Below are 23,699 nucleotides of genomic sequence, written 5' to 3' on the forward strand. Positions count from 1 at the left end.
ATGTTTACTCTTCCAACCCATAAACTTATCAATTCTCCTTGCTGAAGTGGTGGTCTAGTGGTGATAGTCTAGTGGTAGCCTAGCATTGGGCAGACAGTTCACCTGATTCAAGTGCCTATCAAAGCACCCACACAAGCAGTATCTTCACATTGAAGTAATGTTGATTCTTTTTACAGTCTTGCAGCCTCAAATTGCATGTTATTTCAAAAACAGCTCTTTATATTCCTAAAAGCTGTCTTGAAAAGCTGATCCTTACCTAAAACATCTGATGGTCACCTGTCCTTCAATCCTTTCAAATGCTCTTTCTTTCTTTCCCATCCTCTGCATGCCTGTCTCTCTCAGCACAACATTCTCTAATTGACATGCATGTTTGCCTTAATCTCTTAATGTATTTCTGCAAATTGCCCACAACTCATTTTAAATATCATTTGGGAAGTGATACCCCTGCAACCTAACACTATCTAATATTCTCTAGCTCATCTATTGAGCCCACCAGATGCGTAACAAACCATTAGGCTGCCTCCCTGCAAGGTATGGGCAAGGGGCCCCCTTGACACCCATATGTCATCCACTGGACTGTCTTCACAAGGAGTCACAGGGCCCCACAAGTTACACAGCCCCTCAGACTGGAATCAACACTACTGTTCTAATACTGTGCAACCTGCGTTTCCCTTTCTGTCCTCTCTCATGTGTTTCCTTCCACTCTCTCTCACAAGTATCTCTTTCTCACCTATCTCTCATCTGCCTCTCATTTTCTGTCTCGCTCAGCTTTTGTCTCTTTTGATCTTTCTGAAACACCTGCCTCATCCCTATCGTTCTCTCTGTTTCAACTGTCTTATGTTTAACATGCCTCTTTCTTCATTGCCCCACTCTATCTTCATCACCACTCTTCCTCTCTCCCTTGTCCCTTTTTCTCTCTGCCTCTCTCTAAGCTGTCTCTTTCTTGGCATTCTTTGTCTCTTTATCACCTCTCTCACACAGACTTACCTTCTATATTGTTCAGCTGTAGTCACCTAGCACCCTATCCCTGTCTCAAATGTCTCTTTCTTATTGATCTGTTGCTATCACTTCTGTTCCTGTCCACCCCTCTCAGCTTGCCGCACACCTCTCTTCCTATCACTCTCATCTGCTCCTTTCTAATGTGACTGTCTCTTTTCACCCCTTTGTCACCTCTTTCTTTATCACTTTTATACTTTTCTGTCTCTCAGAAGAATCCTCTCCAATTCGATTCTGGTGGAGCATGATTTCTGTAAATAAAATCTGCTCAATGAAATCAACCCGTATGTATGTTTAACCCCTTCGATGCTCATGACGGAGCGGTTCCGTCATGAGCATCGGTTGGGCTGTGCTTATGACGGAACCGCTCCGTCATGAGCACAGCCCCTGGGGGAAGCGCTGGCGCTCCCCCCCTGGGGCATCGATCTTGCCCCCACAGAGGGGGATGGCAGCGGAAGAGTTTCTGCTGCCACCCCCTGAGCCCCCCACGCTTCCCCATGACATCAGCGCGCACAGCGCGCGCCGACGTCATCAGGAAGTGCTGGACGTGCTGGAATTCATTTCTTTCCAGCGCGTCCAGCGAAGGAGGTAGGTGTTTTGCCTCCGGTGGGGCGGGGGGAGCTATTTTTGGATGCCTTGAGGCATCGGGGGAGAGGAAAGAGTATTTCCTCTCCCCTGATGTCTCAATGCTGGGCATTCCTGCTTCACGATCGCGCACTGCGTCGCGATCGTGGAGCAGGGATGCCCCACTAGACACCAGGGATGTTTTGGTAGTGTAAAGGAAGCGACCCCTTGGGCAAGGGTCACTTCCTGGGGGCCCAAATTATTATTAAGACTTTTCTGCCCCCCCTGGGGGCAGATCGGTCTTTTGTGTAGCCGTTTCTGGTCCCGGGGGGGGGGGGCAGAAAAGCCCACTAGACACCAGGGATGTCTTTTTTGCGTAAAGGAAGCGACCCCTTGGGCAAGGGTCGCTTCCAGGGGGCAATTTTGTTATAATATGTATTTGGCCCCCCCCCCCCGCCCGGGACAGATTAGCCAGTTTTTTTTTTCCTGCTGTTTTCTGCCCCACCTGGCACACAACCCGATTGACCATTTGGGTAGTAACATAGCATGTTATAATGTTTATTGTTATATTTTTTGTGAATTGTAATTGTAATGTTTTTTGTTTTACTTTTTTGTTCTAGGTGAAGGCTTTTGCTCTTTCCAGTTTGCGGTTTCGTTACTGGTGGTTCTGCTGTTCGTGTAGTTTGGTAAGAGACTTTTTTTTGTACAATGTAAATGAGTTTGATTTCTCTGCATGAATTTTTGTTTTGCAAATGGTGTAATAATAGCAGTATGTTTGGTTTTTGAGTGTCAAAAACTGTTTGCATTTGTGCTCGATGTGTATTTTGTTGTCTTGTGAGTAATTTGTTTTTTTTTCTTCTTTCTAGTTGGATATCGTTGGTTTTTGCTGTGTCACTGCAGAGTAGGTTCTGGTGAGTGTAGCTGTCTCTTGTAAGTGAATTCTATAGTTTTTGAGTACATTGATCTTTGGGATAAAGGTACACATTTCTTTACTTACTTGGTTTGCACATTGTTGGTTGTTGTTGACTTGTTTGTGCAGTCTTCTATCTTAGTAAGTATAATGGCTAGCCGCAGGATTACTGCTCAGCAGGTTGTTGGTTTGCTTTTTGAGTCTTCCTCTGATCATGGTTCAGAGACTGACTCTGCATCTGAGGCAGAGGAGGCAGGGGACGATTCTGGCAGTGAGTTTTCTCTCCATATGGAGTCATCGGATGATGAAGATACTCTTAGTGCGGATGAAGTGCCTGTGTTAGAGGAGGAGACTGATGTGCCGATAGTGCGGCAAGAGGCATCTGGGCTGCAGCCTGGGGCTGCAAGGCTTCCCGTTGGTGTAGTGCGGCAAGAGGCTTCTGGGCTGCAGCCTGCGGCTGCAAGGCTTCCCGTTGGTGTAGTGCGGCAAGAGGCATCTGGGCTGCAGGCTGGGGCTGCAAGGCTTCACTTTGAAAGTGATGACCTCTGGGTTGCCCCTGGCATGGTGCAGCCGGCATTGCCAGACTTTACTGGTGTTCCAGGGTGTAGAGTGAATACTGAAAATTTTTTGCCAATTCATTTTTTTCAGTTGTTTATGGACAATGTGTTTTTGGCAGAGATTGTTGAGCAGACTCATTTGTATGCCGAACAGTTTTTGAGGGACAACAGTGCCAGTCTTAAGCCACACTCTAGAGCTACCCGGTGGACTCCCACAAATCTTGAAGAGATGAAGAAGTTCTTGGGTTTAACTTTTTTGATGGGCTTGCTAAGGAAGCCATCAATGTCTTCATATTGGTCTACTAGTCCCTTGATGGCAACTGCTATTTTTCCGGCAGTCATGAGTCGTGACAGGTATTTGCTTCTGCTTCGGATGATGCATTTTGTTGATAATGGTTTAGCGTTGCCACGAGATCACCCTGAGTGTGACCGTCTTTTTAAGATTAGGCCTGTCCTTGATCACTTTGCTGATCGATTTTCTGAGATCTGTGCTCCAGGGAAAGAAATTGCAGTGGATGAGTCTTTGGTGTTGTTGAAGGGCCGCTTGGTTTTTAGGCAATACATTCCTAGTAAGAGGGCACGCTATGGAATTAAGCTGTATATGCTGTGTGACAGTAGGACTGGATATGTCCCTAATTTCAGGGTGTACACCGGTAAGGAATCCAGGATTAACCCCCCTGGTTGTCCGTCCACTTTTGGTGTGACTGAGAAAATTATTTGGAAACTTGGTAGGGATTTTTTAACAAAGGCCACCATTTATATGTAGATAACTTCTACACTGGTGTGCGGTTGTTCAGGGAATTGGCCAAAGTGGACATTGTTGCTTGTGGCACAATCCGCTCTAACCGTAAAGGTTTCCCAAAAGAACTTGTTTGTCAAAAGCTTGTGTGGGGACAGTGCAGTGCGTTGCGTTGCGAGGAGCTTCTTGCTGTGAAGTTTTCAGACAGGAGAGATGTCTACATGCTGACTACCATCCATGATGAAAGCACTGCACCTGTGACTGTTTGGGGTCAGGTCGCTGAAGCGCGCAAACCTGTGTGCATTTTAGACTATAATAGGCACATGGGTGGTGTTGACAGAGTAGATCAGAGGTTGGAACCTTACGCTGCTCTTCGTAAGGCTTACATTTGGTACAAGAAGTTGGCTATCCATCTTTTCCACTTGGCAATCTTTAATGGTTTTGTTGTGTTCCAGGATTCTTGCCCTGAGTCAAAGATGACTTTTGCTAAGTTTCAGGAGTCTGTAATAGGCAGCCTTGTGTAGTGGAACAGGCAAGTGTTCCTAGAGTTGGAGTGGTGGAGGATGTTGCTAGATTGAGAGATCGCCACGTTCCTGATCACATTCCTTCCACACCCTCAAAAGATTTTCCGAGTAGGAGATGTAGAGTCTGTTGGCGAAGAGGTATGCGGAAGGAGATTCGTATGTACTGCCCCGACTGTCCTTCTAAACCTGGGCTGTGTGTCCTTGCTTGTTTTAGAGCGTACCACACGCAAAAGAATTTTTGGGAGCTTTCATGAGTGGTAAAGTGAACTGCCTGGTCTGTATACTTTGGAAAATTTGATTCTGTTTCAAGGTTGGCGTTAGTGCAATGTATTTAGTTTCTGATTTTGTGTTTGTAGATTTGTATCTATTTGCAATTTGTTTGTGTTTTTATTTTTGTCTAAAAAAATCCTAAATGTGATGGCGGTGTATGTAGGCTGGTGCTTGGCTGTTGGTGTGTGTGTGGACTGGCACTTGGTTGGTGGTGTGCGTTGAATGGTGCTTGGCTGGCGGTGTGCGTCGACTGGTACTTGGCTGGCGGTGTGCGTGGACTGGTGGTGTGCATGGACTGGTGCTTGGCTGGTGGTGTGCGTGGACTGGAGCTTGGCTGGCGGTGTGCGTGGATTGGCGATTGGCTGCCGGTGTGCCTGGACTGGCGATTGGCTGGCGGTGTGCCTGGACTGGCGCTTGGCTAGCGGTGTGCGTGGACTGGTGTTTGACTAGCAGTGTGCGTGGACTGGTGCTCTGCTAGCGGTGTGTGTGGACTGGCGCTCGGCTGGCTGTGTGTAAGTAGTGACTTGCTGCTGGTCACTACACACACTGCTAGCTGAGTGCCACTCCACGCAATCCATCAGCCTGTGTAGTTGCTGTGTCAGGAATGTGGGCGTATGAAAGTGATGGGCCCTTGAATGGCGCTGTGTGCTGGTGTGAGTTTTGTTATGTGTTGGGCCCGCGGCTGGCGGTGTGAATGGTTTTGTATGTCTCACACGTATGAAAGGTGTATGAATCGCCTGTAAAGAGGTTGGTGCCTTGTTGTGGGTTTACAGCTCACGAGCTGTGAGTCAATGGTTCAGTTTCACACCCTTTCAATTATTAACAGTGCATTTCATTTTTGTGAAATCACTTGCTAATACAATTGTATATACTGAACCATCACTCACCCTCATGCCAAATCCAACCAGTATGTGTGTGTGCTTGAGGATTAGATGGCTGTGCAGTAATATTTGTTTTTCTAAAGCAGGCTGTACCTTGTCCCTTTTTGTGAATTTTGTAATCTGTTGCTTTTGTGCCTGGTGGTGCGAATGGTCTTGTTTGTATCACGTATGAAAGGTGTGTGAATGGCTTGTAAAGTGGTTGGTGCCTTGACGTGGCTTTACAGCTCACGAGCTGCGAGTCATTGGTTTGGTTTTTTGTGAATTTAATTATTGACAGTGCATTTCATTTTTGTGAAATCTCTTGTTAATAAAATTTAATACACTGAACCATGACTCGCCCTCGTTCCAAATCCAACCAGTATGTGTGTGTGTTTGAGGAATAGATGGTTGTGCAGGAATCTTTGTCTTTAGTTTCTCTGCCAAGGTGTACTTTCCATGTAAGAATAACCCACCAACTGCAGATATTGTCGTAAACCCATGGGAGTTCATGGTGATGTCTCTCTTGTGAATTCAAAAAGTTTTTTTATCCCCAATGTCCTGCAAACCTCAAAATGTCTGTCACATTTTCATTGCAATATTGTTCCAAAATTCTCACGCTGTAGAAAGAAACAAATAATTATGTCTAAACAATATGGTTTTGCAAGGGGTGTCACCTGGGTTTTTGGCCCGGTGCTCGGCGGCCATCTTGGGAAACCTACCAAACCCATACATTTCTGAAAACTAGACACCCGCCGGCTTCCAGGGAGGTATGGCTTGCATGGATCCCCCAACGTTTCCTTACCCAGAATCCCCTGCAAACCTCAATTTTAGCTGAAAAAAGCACCTTTTTCACACATTTTGGTGTGGGAGAGTTGTGGCATCACCGTGCTCACACAAATCTACCACCACCCAGCGTTCCCCCAGGTCTCCCGGTAAAAATGGTGCCTCACTTGTGTGGGAGGCCCAAGTAACCGCGACAGGCAAGGGCCCAAAACTTAGTGAGGCGGCATCAAAATGGCCTATCGCAAAACCACCTGGTTTTGCAAGGGGGGTCACTTGGGTTTTTGGCCCAGTGCTCGGCGGCCATCTAGGGAAACCTACCAAACCCATACATTTCTGAAAACTAGACACCCGGCGGCTGCCATGGAGGTATGGCTTGCGTGGATCCCCCAACGTTTCCTTAGCCAGAATCCCCTGCAAACCTAAATTTTAGCTGAAAAAGTCACTTTTTTCACACATTTTGTTTGTGGGAAAGTTGTGGCATCACCGGGCTCACACAAATTTACCACCACCCAGCATTCCCCCAGGTCTCCCGGTAAAAATGGTGCCTCACTTGTGTGGGAGGCCCAAGTACCCGCGACAGGCAAGGGCCCAAAACGTTGTGAGGCGACATCAAAATGGCCTATCGCAAAACCACCTGGTTTTGCAAGGGGGGTCACTAGGGTTTTTGGCCCGGTGCTCGCTGCCATCTAGGGAAACCTACCAAACCCATACATTTCTGAAAACTAGACACCCGGCGGCTTCCCGGGAGGTATGGCTTGCGTGGATCCCCCAACGTTTCCTTACCCAGAATCCCCTGCAAACCTCAATTTTAGCTGAGAAACAAAAATGTATAGGTTTGCTAGGTTTCACAAGGTGCCGGCAGAGCTAGGGTTCAAAAACTACAGCTAGGCACTTTGCCAAAAAAGGGTCATATTTCAATACGAAATTGAGGTGTGACCACATTGCATTTTGTGTAATTTCCTGTCGCGGGCAGTAGGCCAACCTGCACAAGTGAGGTACCATTTTTCTCGTAAGACTTTGGGCAACACGGAGTGGGTGGAAATTTATGGATCCACGCAGATTCCAGAACTTTCCACCACAGAACTGTGGGGAAAAAGTGTTTTTTTTGTCAATTTTTAGGTTTGCAAGGGATTCTGGGTAACAGATCATGGTGGGAGGCAGTCACCCCATCCTGGATTCTCCTGGGTGTCTACTTTTCAAAAATGTATAGGTTTGCTAGGTTTCCCTAGGTGCCGGCAGAGCTAGGGTTCAAAAACTACAGCTAGACTCTTTGCAAAAAATGTGTAAATTTTCATTGTGAAAATGTGGTGTGTTCACGTTAGGTTTTGAGCCACTTCCTGTCGTGGGCACTATGCCTACCCACACAAGTGAGGTACCATTTTTATCGGGAGACTTAGGGTAGTTCATATTTGTAAAGCAACTGTTATTACCTATTGATTTTTGATGTATTTCTCCCTTCCAAATGAAAGACATTGTGTAAAAAAAAGTCATTTTGAAAAATGACCAATAATTCTCATGCTAGTATGAGTATTCCCAATTTTGAAAATGTGCAAATATGCACTGTTTCTAAACTCTGCAATTTGTTCCCATTTCAGAAATACATAGGTGTCTTTCATACCGATTTTTCCGTGTATACATTTTCCCACAATAATTGCTATATACCCGGAACATAATAAAAAACCATTACAAAATGCTGCTCAGTTTTTTACTCTGGGTTTGTTGGGCTCTTGGTGAACCTACAAGTCCTATATATCCCCACAGCCAGGAAGGTCCAGCGGATGTAACGGTACATTGCTTTCAAAGACATATCATAATTAGAAGAAGTTACAGGTGAAAACGTTGACACAAATTTCTTCCTATATTTAACTGGTAGTTTCTATAAAGAAACCTTGATGGGTCTACACAAATGACCCCTTGCTGAATTCAGAATTTTGTCTACTTTTCAAAAATGTATAGCTTTCCAGGATCGATTATTGCTTTTGTACCCATTTCTACCATTAACTGGAAGGAGGCTGAAAGCACAAAAAATAGCAAAAATAGGGTATGTCCCAGAAAAATGCCAAAACTGTGTAAAAAATGTTGGATTTCTGACAAAAATCTGTCATTCCCTAAAAGCTGAAGAAATGGCGATTTTAGCCCCACAAACCCTTTTTTGATAACATTTGCAGAGAAAAACCCAGACGCTTTCATTTGCAGCCAGTTTTTCCCATTTTTCACAAAAAAAACAAAATGTTGCTGTATTTTGACTAATTTCTAGAAACCCTCTAGGAGAATCCACAAACCCTGGGTACCTTTAGAATCCCCATGATGTTGGAAGAAAAGGATGCAAATTTGGCGTGGATACCTAATGTGGTCAAAAAGTTACAGGGGTCTAAGCGCGCACTACCCCAAATAGCCCAAAAAAGGCTTAGCACAGCAGGGGAAAAGGCCTAGCAGCGAAGGGGTTAATAAATACTAATGCTTGAAAACAAAACACTAAATACGCATTATTTTAAAAGATATGACATAAAATGTGTAGATAGGTTTCGTGATTTACCTTAGTATGTGCACTGTTAGAGTGTTCAACGCAAATTGAATAGTTAAACTGGTAGAGTGTCTCATTTGGATGAAGAATAATAACATGATTGTGTTAAATTAGAAAGTATAATCCAAAATGGAAGATTATCCTGTCTGTCTAATCAAATGTTTTTATGTTTCCTGAACTACAGGAATCGGCTCTAAAACACGAGAAAAATGTTTTATTCTTTGTGAAAGTTCATGTTGGCTTAATAAATGATTTTTCTCTTTAGCTAAAATATTGTAGGCAGTAGAAATGCTAGGGGATGTGCTTCTGTGCTCCTGTCCTTGTATTGTTTCAAATGTTTCCTTAAGATTTAAGATATTAGTTTATTTCTGAATAGAACATTATAGGTTCTTTCCTGGCTAGGCGAAGGATGTAGTAGACTTAGATAAAACTGTTTCAACATTTATGTACAACTGTAGCTGTAGTTCTTCCTCTTCCTCTCTAGGAAGTTATACAATTCTTAGACAAAGCATGCTTGGAAAATGTTTGTAAAGTCATTGTCAGGAGATAGTCTTCATATAGTCCTTGCCCAATAGAGGGGCTTGTAGAGAGTTGTAATAGAAACATTTTATCAGAGACAAAAGAAGAACTGTACTATAAAAATGGACTGTGGGAAAGTGTTTGTCGGCTCGTTCACAAGATTGGTGACTTGGCCCTGCGTTTGTGGTATGCTGTATCCTGTGCTGATTCCTGATTACTCTGGCTGGCGTATCCTGCGAAATCCTGAGAGACTTTCTTAAAGAGATCATCGGCTGGTGATGCTGCTTGCACTATACACTAAAAGCATGGGGTTAGCCTTTCCAACTAATTGCATGCTGTACATTAGTATTTTCATTTCGAAAGGTTCATAAGAGAACTGTCAATGCAGATGTTTTCTCTCTCTTTCTCCTCTATACCTGATGTTTTGATGATTTTGAACATTCAAACTGTTATGCTTGTTGTGGAATTAACCTGTGACATTGGGAACTAAGTGATGATAATTTCCTCTGTACTTGTGATTGACCATTCATATTTTGAACAACAAAGAGAAAATATTTAGAAAAGAATAGTGTTTGTCTTTTTTTTTAGTTATGAATTATTTGACATATTACTGTTGTTTATTGATGAATAGCGTACTTTTTCATTACAGGTCCACGTGAGAGAGTAGCTCTCCAACTTTTATTACTTAGTCCCTTTTAGCTCTACCAAAGATCCATCAAAGGACCTTTGATACTGCTAACTGAATAAAAATGACTTATGGGCCCGTCATTAGAGTTTTGTTTCCATTAGTATAATAGTAATTGTTGTGGGACATAAGATGATAAAAAAAAAAAACACACAGTTTCCGCTGCATCAGTTTTTGGTAGCAAAGGATGGTTAGTTTAGACTAAAATACTAGGTAGTGAAAAGAGGAGTTTAGGACAGGACAGATTAAAAGTTTATGATATATGTTGAGTTTTTACCTTTATGTCACGTTGAGGTTTGTTGAATCTCAATGGAAAGAAGTTAGCGGGTCCGCCGTAGGCCCAAGATCCTGGGATAAGCCTAAGGCATACACCAAGCTTTATGTGCATTGTCTGCTGTTGATGCGGTACGAGGCGTCCGTCGAACTGAAAGTTACTGCACAGGGAACTTTGTTGAATGAAGTAGTGGATGTTTATTTGGGTCACTTCAGAACCACAACTGGGGACGTCCCGAGAATTTTCCACATGTAAGAAAGCATAATCGCCCTGGTTGAGTTTGTGCTGGAGTGCAGAAATCCTTAGAGTACATGAAATTACTTTCGTATTTCTTTTAGTGGAGCAGACAAGCTGTGTTTATGTAGTTTGTTTTATTAGTAATGGACTTGGAAAGACATTGACGCTGATTTTGTTAAGGGAGGGGCAGTAGAAGGAGTAATACTGACATAAGAAAGTGCTGTACTGGTATTGGTCAGTTGGTGAGAAAAACGCCACTAAGGTGCTGCGCTGCGCTGCTATATGCTAGTTAGTGTAAGTCGCGCTGTGGATGGATATGCATAAATAATTTCGATTGGAGGTAGAGATCATAACACGGGAGAGTATATTGTAGATTTACATACTAATGCGAACTTACAGTTAGTGAACAAACAGGAAGATAATAAAATTGTTGAAAACTTTGTTTAGTAAAGATGAGCTAATACCAATTAGAGAAGGAATTTCTATGGCTCCTAAAGGAACACCTGCATCATTCATAGCATTAGAAAGAGGTATCATACTTGTACCTGGTTAGAAAATTGGATGAAATATACAGAACAAGATTGTAGTTTGGCTTTCCCAGGTAATGGTACCTTTAATACTAAGATTTTAGAAAATTTGAGAAGATGAATAAATAATTGGAGTCTAAATCCAAGACCTATGCAGTACGAAGCTCTTGAAGAGTGGGATTACGATGCCTATAAAAGAGAAAGAGATAGACAGCAGAATAGATATAAGAATACAGTGTTTAGATACTCTAAAGCAAAATGGGATGCCCGTAAAAAGATGCGGAGAAGAGATGTTGTTGAAGGGACTAGAATGTTTCTAGTTAGAGAAGTTGAAAAGAGTGGAGGGAGAAAATCCAAAAAGAATAAGAAAAATGCTGAGCCACAAGAAAAAAATACAGGTCTAATGAATAATACAGAAGAAATTGATGAATATTTCCTGAATGAGTTATTAATGAATAGGCCTCCACCATATCAGGAAGAACAAACTAATACTAGTGTTTCAAGTGTTTTATCAAGTGCAAGTGCACCTTCAATTCAGATTAAAGACCCCATGAATAGATCACCTGAAGGTGTAAGACAAATTCAAAATGTGATTAGAGAAGAATCAGATATAATGAAAATAATGAAGAATCCAAGTATTTTGTCAGTACCAGTGACGATAGGCCCATTAGTTCCATTATATAACGATGTTTAAGGACAAGGACTTACTAGAGTGCATGCTTTAACTGTTCCTAAGTGAACATTATTATTTGAGTTTTAGAGGGGCAGCTGGAATTAATGAGATAACTGATGAAAACAGTGGCACGAATGTGAGTGTAGCCAAGGGACAAGTGGGACAATTGGTTGATGGTTCGGAGAGGAATGAAACACCTAAAAGAGGTATATATCGCGATCCTAACAAATTAATGCAAGTTGAAAGGAGAATGAATTCAAAGATACCTAGTAGACCAAGAAGTGAGTCAGGTGAAGATGTACAGAGATCAGTAGGTCCATTGCCAGAAGAATTAGATGAATGGATTAGAGAAATAGCTCCTGGTTGTAGTGGACAAAATAAAGATACTTACATAGATGTAGGTAAATTAAAGGGAGATTTGGAAGAAATGATTGCTGGTACAATTAGTCCAGAAAGATTGAGTAAATATCAGGAAGATGAGTTATTATTTTTGTGTAAAAATAGTACGAGGAATGTGAATGAGACTTTTGCGTAAGATGCACAGATGTACCATTGAGAAGTCTAAGGCTTTGCAGAAGACATTTAGGAGCACATGCATCAAAGGTTTTTGCGATCGCAAACGGTGCGATTCGCAAAAATCGGCCATTTGCGATCGCAAATTAGCCTTTGGAGATGCATGCGCAATTTAAGAATTCGCAATTATTTGTGAATTCCTAAATTGCGATTGCATTTAAGGAATCGCAATTTGCGATTCCTTAAATGGAATGCTAGAAGCACTTTCAAATAGCGATTTCGCTATTTGAGACCGCAAATTACAGACAAATCAAACTTGGCTGTAATTTGCAAAAACTTTGAAAAATGCACTAAAATGCATTTTTTTAAGTTTTAGGTTACACACACATATGCCCTTGGGGCATGTGTGTGTGCAACATGGGCGCACATCACAATTTCAGGGGTGCAACAGGGTGTCATTTTGACACCCTTGCACCCTTGAAATTGCATGAGCAATTTGCGAGTTCCTACTGGTACTCGCAAATTGCGCATGCAATCTCCCATTCATTCCTATGGGCCTGTAGGCCCATAGGAATGAATAGGAAGGCATTCCTTAATTGTGACTCGCATTCCTTAATTGCGATTCCTTAATAATCGCATCTAAGGAATCGCAAAAGCCTTCCTTGATGCATGTGCCAGATAGATTGGATTTTACGGACTAGGATTTCGAAAATCTGGATGTTTCAGGGAAACTATTGCAGATTAAAGAGTTGATCACTACATTGAGACAGGGAAAATTAGATAGTTGGAAAGGAAGATGGGCTAAAAATAAAGAAGATGAGAGTGCATAAGCGAATGCTGCTTTACTGTTGTACCCTGTGAAAGAGGCAGAAAAGGAAACAATACCTACGGATGTTGTTACAGCATACCTAATGAGAGAAGTATCAGGAGGTGGTTTTGTTCATGTTTTATGGTCGAGACAGGATATATTATCATTTACGAATGATTTCCTAAATTGTGAGAGAAGCTTGTTGAATGGTACAGACAAGTAGAACGATTTGTGAGAGTTTCAAAAGACTTTTGGAGTGATTTGGAAGGTCTTTTTGATTTTGTGGTTCCAACAGATTTATGGGTGGAGTGTATGATTGCTGTGGATTGGCCGAAAAAGGAATATCCAAAAGATTCTAAAACAGGAGCACCTTCAGAGGAGGTTATGAAAAAATATAACCAGTTCATTACGTATTTGAAAGGGAAGATTTCTCCAAAAGAAACAGATTGGGTGAGAATTGATAGAACAACTCAGGAGCTGAAAGAATCAGTGCATGCACAATATGATAGACTTCTTCAGGTGTTTAAGCAGTTCAGTGGAATAGAGAAGTTTACAGAAAAGGACATGGGACTTTTTGTGTATAGATTTGTGTATGGATTAAGCCCAGAAATAAGTGCAGTGATTCAGCAGCATTTAATTTGTTGGCAGAGCAGGTCGATTGACGAGATACTTCATTATGCAAAGTATTATGGATATGACATCGAAATGAGGCATAACAAGTTGAAGGAGAAATTAATGGTGGCACAAATGAAAGCACTGAAGAAAGGAGGTTACTTGAGAGTTGATTCAACAGATGTTTATCAAGGTAATGGGCAGACTACCAGGGGTATGAAAGGTGGGATTTCAAAAGGCAATACAGTGACGCTAATTATCCTAATGAGTCAAGGAAAAGGTAGAGGTAAGTTCAGAGACAAAGAGGAGTTGAAAAAGAAATTCCCTTGTCATGTTGGCAGTAAATTTGGACATTGGCGACACGAGTGTAGAAGTTTGTTGAACAATACAGGAGAGTCTGGAACATATGATCCAAGTCAGACGCAGATGTAGGATCAAGGTTATCAAGTACAGATGAATCAGATGCAAAATCCACAAATACAGGTATCAAATATGAGGACAAGGTTTGCAGGTACACACAAGCTCCATTGCCGAATCCGAATGTGAATAGTCAAGTGCAAAGGTACAATACAAATGCCGGTTTTAATACTAATGGTCAAGTAAATTTAAATGTGCAGGTGGTTTCACAATATTTGATGCAAAAAGAAGAAAATTATTCGCATTCATCACAATGACGGTGCCTGAGGGGGGAGGAAGAGTGCGTGCTTGGCGCATCTCTTGAGATAGATCAGTCAGGTCCGTATGTGGATGGGGTGGTTGATGGTAATGCTATTACTTTCCTCGTAGATACTGGTGCTACCCGTTCCACTGTGAGAATTGTGGAAATCCCAGACCTACCCCACTCGGGAGAAAATATCCAAGTTGTAGGAGTTTCAAACAAGTTGATTAAAACGCCAATAACCAAACCAATGAAAGTACAAATTTGGCAATTTCTAAGAACTACACAAATTCATTGTGTGTGATACAAGTACAGTTAATTTGTTAGGAAGGGCTTGGTATGTAAAATTAATTGTTCCATTTTTTGTACTCCAGATGGAATAGCTTTCCATATGAAAGATGAGGACGTAATTTTTAAATTGTCGAGGCAGGAAACAGAGGTGAATATATTGTATCCGTTGTTTATGGCGAATGATTTGCCGCTTGAATTGAAAGATACAGTGTTGTTGGATGTATGGGATTTTTCAGGGAAAGACTTTGGATTGATGAAAGGAGTTGCTCCTATTCAGATTACAGTAAAACCTAATGCAGAAGTTCCAAGAATACCACAGTACAAAATGGGTACTGAGACAATTGCAGTAGTGACACCTGTAATAGACTTGTTGATTGAACAGGGAATTCTGAAAGAGATCCTGAGGAGCCCATGCAATTCACCTATAATGGGAATTGGCAAACAGAATGAGAAATATATGATTGTACAGGACCTAAGAAAGGTATATCAAATTGTTATACCTTGTTGTCTGATTGTACCAAATCCAGTTGCTTGTGATCCTTCATCAAATCCAATGTGATGCAGAATGGTTTTCAGTGATCGATCTGTGTTAAGCATTTTTCTTTGCATCCGGATAGCCAATATTTATTTGCGTTCCGGTTTGGAAACCGGGTTTTGGCATGGTGCAGAGTTCCTCAAGGGCATACAGAGAGCCCCTCAATCTTTAACCCCTTCGCTGCTAGGCCTTTTCCCCCCCATGCTAAGCCTTTTTTTGGCTATATGGGGGAGTGTGCGCTTAGGCCCCTGTAACGTTTTCACCACATAAGGGATCCATGCCAAGTTTGCGTCCTTTTCTTCCAAAATCATGAGGATTCTAAAGGTACCCAGGGTTTGTGGATGCCCCTGGAGGGGTCCCAGAAATTAGCCAAAATACAGGTACATTTTGTTTTTTGGGGGCAAAATTTGAAAAAAGGGCTGCAAATAAAAGCGTCTAGGTTTTTCCCTGAAAATTGTATCAAAAAAGGGTTTGTGGGGCTGAAATCACCATTTTCCCAGATTTTAGGGAATGACAGACTTTTGCCAGAAAACCAACATTGCTTACACAGTTTTGGCATTTTTCTGGGACAAAACCTATTTTTGCTATTTTGTGTGCTTTCAACCTCCTTCCAGTTAATGGTAGAAATGCGTATGAAAGCAATAATGGATCCTGGAAAGCTATACATTAGACAAAATTATGAATTTAGCAAGGGGTCATTTGTGTAGATCCATCAAGGTTTCTTTATAGAAACAAATAGTTAAATATAGGAAAAATTGAAAATAAGTTGAAAAAACAGCCCTTTGTGTCAACGTTTTCACCTGTAACTTCTTCTAATTATGACAGCTCTGTGAAAGCAATATACCGTTAGAACCGCTGGACCTTACTGGTTGTGGGGATATATAGGACTTGTAGGTTCACCAAGAACCCGACAAACCCAGAGTGAAAAACTGAGCAGCAATTTGCAATGGCTTTTTATTATGTACGGGTATATAGCAATTATTGTGGGAAAATGTATACATGGAAAAATCGGTATGAAAGACACCTATGTATTTTTGAAATGGAAACAAAATATAGAGTTTATAAAGAGTAGATATTTGCACATTTCCGAAATTGGGAATACTCATACTAGCATGAGAATTATTGGTCATTTTTCAAAATGACTTCTTTTTTACACAATGTCTTTCATTTGGAATGCAGAAATGCATCGAAAGTCAATAGGTAATAACAGTTGCTTTACAAATCTGAATTACCCTAAGTCTCCCGATAAAAATGGTACCTCACTTGTGTGGGTAGGCATAGTGCCTACAACAGGAAATGGCTCAAAACCGAACGTGAACACACCACATTTTCACAATGAAAAATTACCCACCCAGCATTCCCCTTGTTCTCCCGAGTAAAATGATACCTCACTTGTGTGGGTGGGCCAAAGGCCTGTGGCTAGGAAGAGCCCAAAACATTGGGATTTTGAGTATAGCACCGAGAATTCTAAGCGCTACATTTTATTTAAAATACGTTTTTAGCCAATTCTGTTTTGGACACCCACACAAATGAGGTATCATTTTACTCGGGACACTAAGGGGAATGCTGTGGGGTTGGACATTTGTACCGGCACAGTGATTCCACACAAAAATATGTGGAAAATGTGTTTTTTTCAGCTAAATTTGAGGTTTGAATGGCATTCTGGGTAGAAAAACGTTGGGGGATCCACGCAAGCCATACCTCATTGGACCTGGGTGTCTAGTTTTCAGAAATGTTTGGGTTTGTACTTTTCCAAGATGGTCTCCGAGCCCTGGGCCAAAATCTTAGGGCCCCCCCCAAAACCAGGTAGTTTTGCTATAGGTAATTTTGAAGTCTCCACAGTACGATTTGGGCCATTTCCTGTTGCAGCCACTATGCCTACCCACACAAGTGAGGTACCATTTTTATCGGGAGACCTGGGGGAACGCTGGGTGGGAGGAAATTTGTGAATCCACGCAGATTCCAGAACTTTCCCACACAGAAATTTGAGGAAAAAAGTGAATTTTTTGGCAAAAGTTTAGGTTTGCAGGGGATTCTGGGTAGGATAATGATGGGGGACCCATGCAAGCCATACCTCGCTAGACTCCCCCGGGTGTCTAGTTTGCAGAAATGTGTGGATTAGGTAGGTTTCCCTTGATGGCTGCCAAGCCCTGGGTCAAAAACTCATGGGACCCCACATGCAAAACCAGGTTGTTTTGTGATAGGTAATTTTTATGTCGCCTCAATAGGTTTTGGGCCCTTGCCTGTCGCGGGTCCTTGACCCACCCATGCAAGTGAGGTACCATTTTTACTGGGAGACGTGGGGGAACGCTGCGTGGGAGGAAATTTGTGGATCCACGCAGATTCTAGAACTTTCTCACAAAGAAAGGAGACTGCATAAACAAGTCAACAACAACCAACACTGTGCAAAATAAGTAAGTAAAATAAATTTGTGCCTTTATCACAAAGATCAATATACTCAAAAGCTATATGATTCACTTGCAAGAGACCTTCGACACGTCTCCCACTGCACACTAGTCGCCAGACTACACAACGCCGGCATACAAGGAGCAGCCCTGTACTGGATCCGATCATTCCTCACCAGAAGAAGCCAAAGGATCAGAATCCCTCCCTTCCTCTCCGATCCCACGAAAATCACGTGCGGAGTCCCACATGGATCATCAATGAGCCCAACCCTCTTCAACATCTACATGGCCCCCCTCGCAGCCATCGTCCGACAACATGGCCTCAACATCGTATCCTACGCGGACGACACCCAGCTCATCCTCTCCCTCACCACCACCAAACTCAACTTCCAGAAAGAAATGCAAAGCGTCGCAGTCTGGATGACCAACAGCTGCCTGAAGCTCAACGCAGAGAAGACAGAAGTCCTCATCCTTGGAACAACCCCTTCAACATGGGACAACACCTGGTGGCCGACCACCCTCGGGAGCCCACCAACCCCCTCAGACCACGCCAAAAACCTTGGCATCGTACTCGACTCATCACTCACCATGAACCGACAGGTCAACGCCTTTCCCTCCAGCTGCTTCAACACCCTCTGCATCCTCCGCAAGACCTTCAAATGGATCCCCCCCTGTTTCAAGGAAGACAGTCACCCACACACTCATCACCAGCAGACTAGAATATGGAAACACACTCTACGCCGGCATAAACAAGTCCCCACTCCGCAAACTACAGACAATACAGAACACAGCCACCAGACTCGTCCTCGGCATCCCCCGGCACACACACATCAGCCAACACCTAAGAAGACTCAACTGGCTCCTGTGGAGAAAAGAGTCACCTTCAAAATCCTCACCCATGCCTACAAATGCCGACACGACAACGGACCCAAATATCTCAATTACCGAATCAACTTCCATGTACCCAAAAGAAACCTCCGATCCTCCAACCTCACACTGGCCTAACCCTGTGCATCCACAGAGCAAGAGCAGGCAGAAGATCCTTCTCTCACATTGCCGCTAAGACCTGGAACAAGCTACTGGCAGACATCAAACGCGCCCCCTCCCTGAACATCTTCAGGAAGACCCTCAAGACCTGGCTCTTCGGCTGAACAGACCTGCGGACCCCCCTCAGCGCTTTGAGACACTCATGGGTGAGTAGCGCACTTACAATTCCCTGATTGATTGATTGATATTCGATCAATGAGGAACAACAAGTAAATGAGCAAAATGATCAAACAGATTGCAGGTTGATGTTTTCATCTGTTGAAACGTGGGATAAAATGGGGGAATTACAAGAAGAAGAAAGAGATTCAGAGAAAGAAGGGCAGATCAAATCAGGATGAACATGCAGATCAGATGATGAAGTGTGGGTCTATACTGTTGGAAGGCCAATAATGCCAGACTGTCTATTGTCCCAGATGGCAAGGGTCTACTACGGACCAACACATATAAGTAGAGATGCAATGATCAGATTATTTCATCAAGTATGGTTTAACCCTAAGCTCAGGGTTATTGCAGAAAGTCTCTGTAAAGATGTATCATTTGTCAGAAACAAAATGCAGGAAGAAAAACAATAGCGAGTATGGGACAGACTGGCAAAGCTGCAGGACCATTTACTAGGATGCAATTAGATTTTATTGAAATGCCTACTTGTCAAGGATTAAAATATGTCCTTGTCGTTGTTTGTCTGTTGTCTCGTTGGGTTGAGGCATATCCAACAAGACGTAATGACAGTCTAACAGTTGCTAAATTGCTTCTTAGAGAAAATATTCCTAAATTCGGTTTTCCAGTCTCATTGGAATCTGATAGAGGAACTCATTTTAATAATGAAATCATTCAGATGTGCAGCATTGCAGATGGAGCAGAAGTTGCACTGTGCCTATCGACCTGAGGCTTAAGGAGTAATAGAACAAATGAATGGAACAATTAAATATAGATTGGCCAAGGTTTGTGCACCCACAACAGTGAAATGGCCTGACGCACTGTCATTGGTGTTAATGAGCTTGAAAAGTATTCCAGAAAATTAACAGTACTGTCTCCACATGAAATTGTGATGAGCAGGGCTATGAGACATCCGACAGTGCCAGCAAATCAACTGATGAACATTACTGATGATTTGGTACTGGATTATTGCAAAGGATTGGCTGACCTGGTGCGTTGTGTGTCTCACCAGGTTAGAGAAGTTGCAACAACCACACAGCAAGAACAGGGCCATGATCTGTGCCCTGGCGAGTGGGTGCTAGTCAAAAAGCATGTGAGGAAGTCTTGCCTAGGACCTCGATGGCATGGTCCCTATCAAGTAATACTGGTGACGACGACAGCTGTTAAGTGTGGTGGTTTGCTGAATTGGATTCATGCTAGCCACACCTGAAGAGTCCCAAGTCTGCTTGAAAGTGAAGGATTTGCTGAAGAAGAAAGACGAGAACTAAGAAATGTTTGTGAATGAGTTGAAAATCAAGTAGAGTGGGCACAAGTTACCGGGACTAATACAAATGATGCTGTGATCCCTGTAAGCAGCAAAGGCAAAAGAAAAAGGGATTCATCAGAAGAAAGCACTGTGAAGTTGAAAACACAAATGGAAAAAGGACAAAGAAAGATGATAATTGGCCAAAGGGAATAAAAAGACTAAAATACACAGTAAATGAAAGAATTCCAGAGTCAGTAATTGAAATAGCTAGCCAATCTGAGCAAAGTGAACAGGAAGAAGAAGAAAATACAGTACAATGGACAAAGAAAACAAGAAGTACACAGCACAGGAATGGATATATTTGGCTGCTGCTTCAATGAATGACTGGGAAAAATAATTTTTGGAGTTCTGTTCAAGAGGAAATGATTCATATGAGCCACCCTAAGGGAACCAATTAATTTGAAGAGGGTGCAAAAAAAGAGAGAAAAGATCTATGAAAATAAATGAAGTTTTGTAGAAAAAAAAGCGCTGAAGAAGAAGAAAAAGAAGTATTGGAAAGTTGAAGGCTTTAAAAGTGTGGGGTGCACAACCTAAAACTAGTCTAACAAAATGTAGTTTAGTAATTTATGACTAAATGTTTGATAACATTTTGATTTTTTACTTATTTTTTAATTTTTTAGAATGTATAGAATAAAATCTTGTAAACACAATCAGGGCATATTTAGGCAAAGATGTCTTAATATTTGTCTTGCATGTGTTTTATTAACTACGTTTGTATCGTTGGTGTTAACATGTATAGTACCACATTTTATGTTTATGAATATTATAGTTAATATTACTAATAATAATAATGACCATGTGACTTTAGATGTTAAATGAGATATGAAAGAAGATCCAGAGACTAATATTAAGGAATTAACATTGAATGTTTTACACGTGGACAAATCAGTGACCGATTTCTCACTAAGGGGCATATCAGCAACACCCGGAGATAATTATCGCTCAGCGCTCTTAGCGTGAGGATAATTATCGCCGGGTAGCGTGGATTTTTATCGCTGAGAAAGCGTGCTATTAGCAACACTTATCTCCTCAGCGATAAAAATCCTCACGCTAACATGCCTAACGTGAGATTATCGCTGGAAGCCCAGCGATTATCTCATGTAGTGTGGCGTTAGCTTGCTGATAGGGACTCACAAACTTAGCCATGATATCCACCTTCCATAGGATATCATGGCTAAGTCAGTCCTGAAGCAGGCTTAAGGAAAGTAGCGATAACAGGGGTTATCGCTACTTTTCCTGTCGCTATGCTTCATAGCGTGGGGCTTGATGATAGGAGAAATGTCGCTTAGCGACATTTCTCCTGTCATGTTAGGTCAGGAACACCCACTTTGCATCTCATTAGAGATGCAAAGCTGGGCGTTAGGAATCCCCACGCTAAAGCAAGGTTTCACGCGTTAGCATGGCCTTGCCAATTAGGCGATAAAATTATCGCCGCTTTTCGGCCGAAAAAGGCCACAAAAGCAGTGATAATTTTTTATCGCCGCCTTGTTAATTTGCCCCTAAATGTTTTCACTAAACGTCTTTATGAGTATGTGGACATTATGGATGTGAGAGATTGTTATGTGTGCATGCAATTACCCACGTATGTCTCAGAAGGGGTGACCTTTCACCACTCACCCTTAACATATGGTATCTCGTGTAGTGTACTAACAAGTTTGTTCAATGGCAAAGAGGTTTTCAAATATTATTACTCCAATTTTGATTTAGTGTTTTCAGAAGTTCCTATTAGAATGAATATAGTTTATAGTGCAAGAAATGCAGAATATTTAGTAGATTTTTTCCATACTACTAAAACAATAGATATAGTATATGCACATCGAAATAATTTGACTTGTAAATTGCATAGTGTAGAATTTTTATTTATAAACACAGTAGAAGATAGATGAAGAGATTTTAAGCAAAGGGCTGCAGAGCAGAAAAGTAAAGAACCACCATGGGCACATAAAGAAGGTAATTATAAAAAGGGTGAGACTTATGCTGCAATGACTCTGGATTGGCCTCATAGAGGAAAGCTTTGCATACTAAGGCAGAAAACAGAGTATAATAACCATTTCATTGGTTCTAGTGAATGTGAGAATACCATCCTAATTACAGGGGGTTGGGGTTTAAGGGGTGGTACTTATGTAGTTTTCCCTGGGGTCTATTTCGTGTGTGGTAAGAATGTCTACTATAGATTACCAGGACATTGGTATGGGTGTTTTTTATATGGGTATAGTTTCCCCAAAAAGTTCTCACGTTGGTGATAAACATGGAACCAATGAAAATAAATTAACTTGGAGTAAACGGGGTTTGAGTGCTGCAGAAATTGTGGGAGATATATTTGGAGCATTGATACCTTCAGTAGGAGTGATTCTAAATTTCCAGAAAATTAGAAAAGTATCTACAGTGGATGATCGTTTATCAACGGATACTGCTGGGGGTTTTTTAATGGTTGATACTGAAATGGTTTCTATGAGAACCATGGTTTTGCAAAATAGACTTGCCTTAGATGTATTATTGGCAAAAAAGGCGGAGTCTGTAGTATGTTGGTAATTCAACAATGTTGCACAAATATTCCTGATAAGAGCAGAGATCTCGAAGGATATATCAGTAACATTAGTCATTTACATGATGACTTGGCAAAACTGAAGGTTGATGGTGCTTGGGATGAACTTGATAAGGGTTTCTCTTCTATTGGTAATTGGTTTTACCCTATTGCTAACAGCTTATTAGGGAGGATACCAGCTCCAATAGTTGTTGTTGCTACTGGCATACGAATGATAATTCTGCTTTATAAATGTTGCAAAAGTAAAACTCAAGATGTGAAAAGAAGAGCAAGAAAAAAGGAAAAGAGAGGACATTGAAATGGAAGACCGAAAGGGTGTGTATTATGGTGTTTGGAGGGATATGGAAGGTGTTAGATTAAAACAGATGAGAACAATGAACAATGCATTCTGAAAATTATTATCAGATAGTAATCTAATACTGGTTAATGTGATGGTTTGAGATACCATCAGATAGGGGATTGATGGATCATGATTTCTGCAAATAAAATCTGCTCAATGAAATCCACCCGTATGTATGTTTAATAAACACTAAAAACGCATTATTTTAAAAGATATGACATAAAATGTGTAGATAGGTTTTGTGATTTTCCTTAGTATGTGCACTGTTAGAGTGTACAACGCAAATTATATAGTTAAACTGGTAGAGTACTCATTTAGCTGAAGAATACTAACATGATTGTGTTAAATTAGAAAGTATAACTGAAAATGGAAGATTAAATGAGAATTATCCTGTCTGTCTAATGGAATGTTTTTATATTTCCTGAACTACAGGAATCGGCTTTAAACACGAAAAAAATGTTTTTTTCTTCGTGAAAGTTCATGTAAGCTTTAGAAATTATTTTTCTCTTTAGCTAAAATATATTAGGCAGTAGAAATGCTAGGGGATGTGCTTCTGTGCTCCTGTCCTTGTATTGTTTCAAATGTTTCCTTAAGAATGAAGATATTAGTTTATTTCTGCATAGAACATTATAGGTTCTTTCCTGTCTAGGTGAAGGATGTAGTAGACTTAGATGAAACAGTTTCAACATTTATGTTCAAATGTAGCTGTAGTTCTTCCTCTTCCTCTCTAGGAAGTTATACCATTCTTAGACAAAGCATGCTTAGAAAATGTTTGTAAAGTCATTGTCAGGAGATCGTCTTCCTATAGCCATTGTCCAATGGAGGGGCTTGTAGAGAGTTG

Source organism: Triturus cristatus, chromosome 5_2 (assembly GCF_964204655.1).
Source record: "Triturus cristatus chromosome 5_2, aTriCri1.1, whole genome shotgun sequence".
Lineage (NCBI taxonomy): Eukaryota > Metazoa > Chordata > Amphibia > Caudata > Salamandridae > Triturus > Triturus cristatus.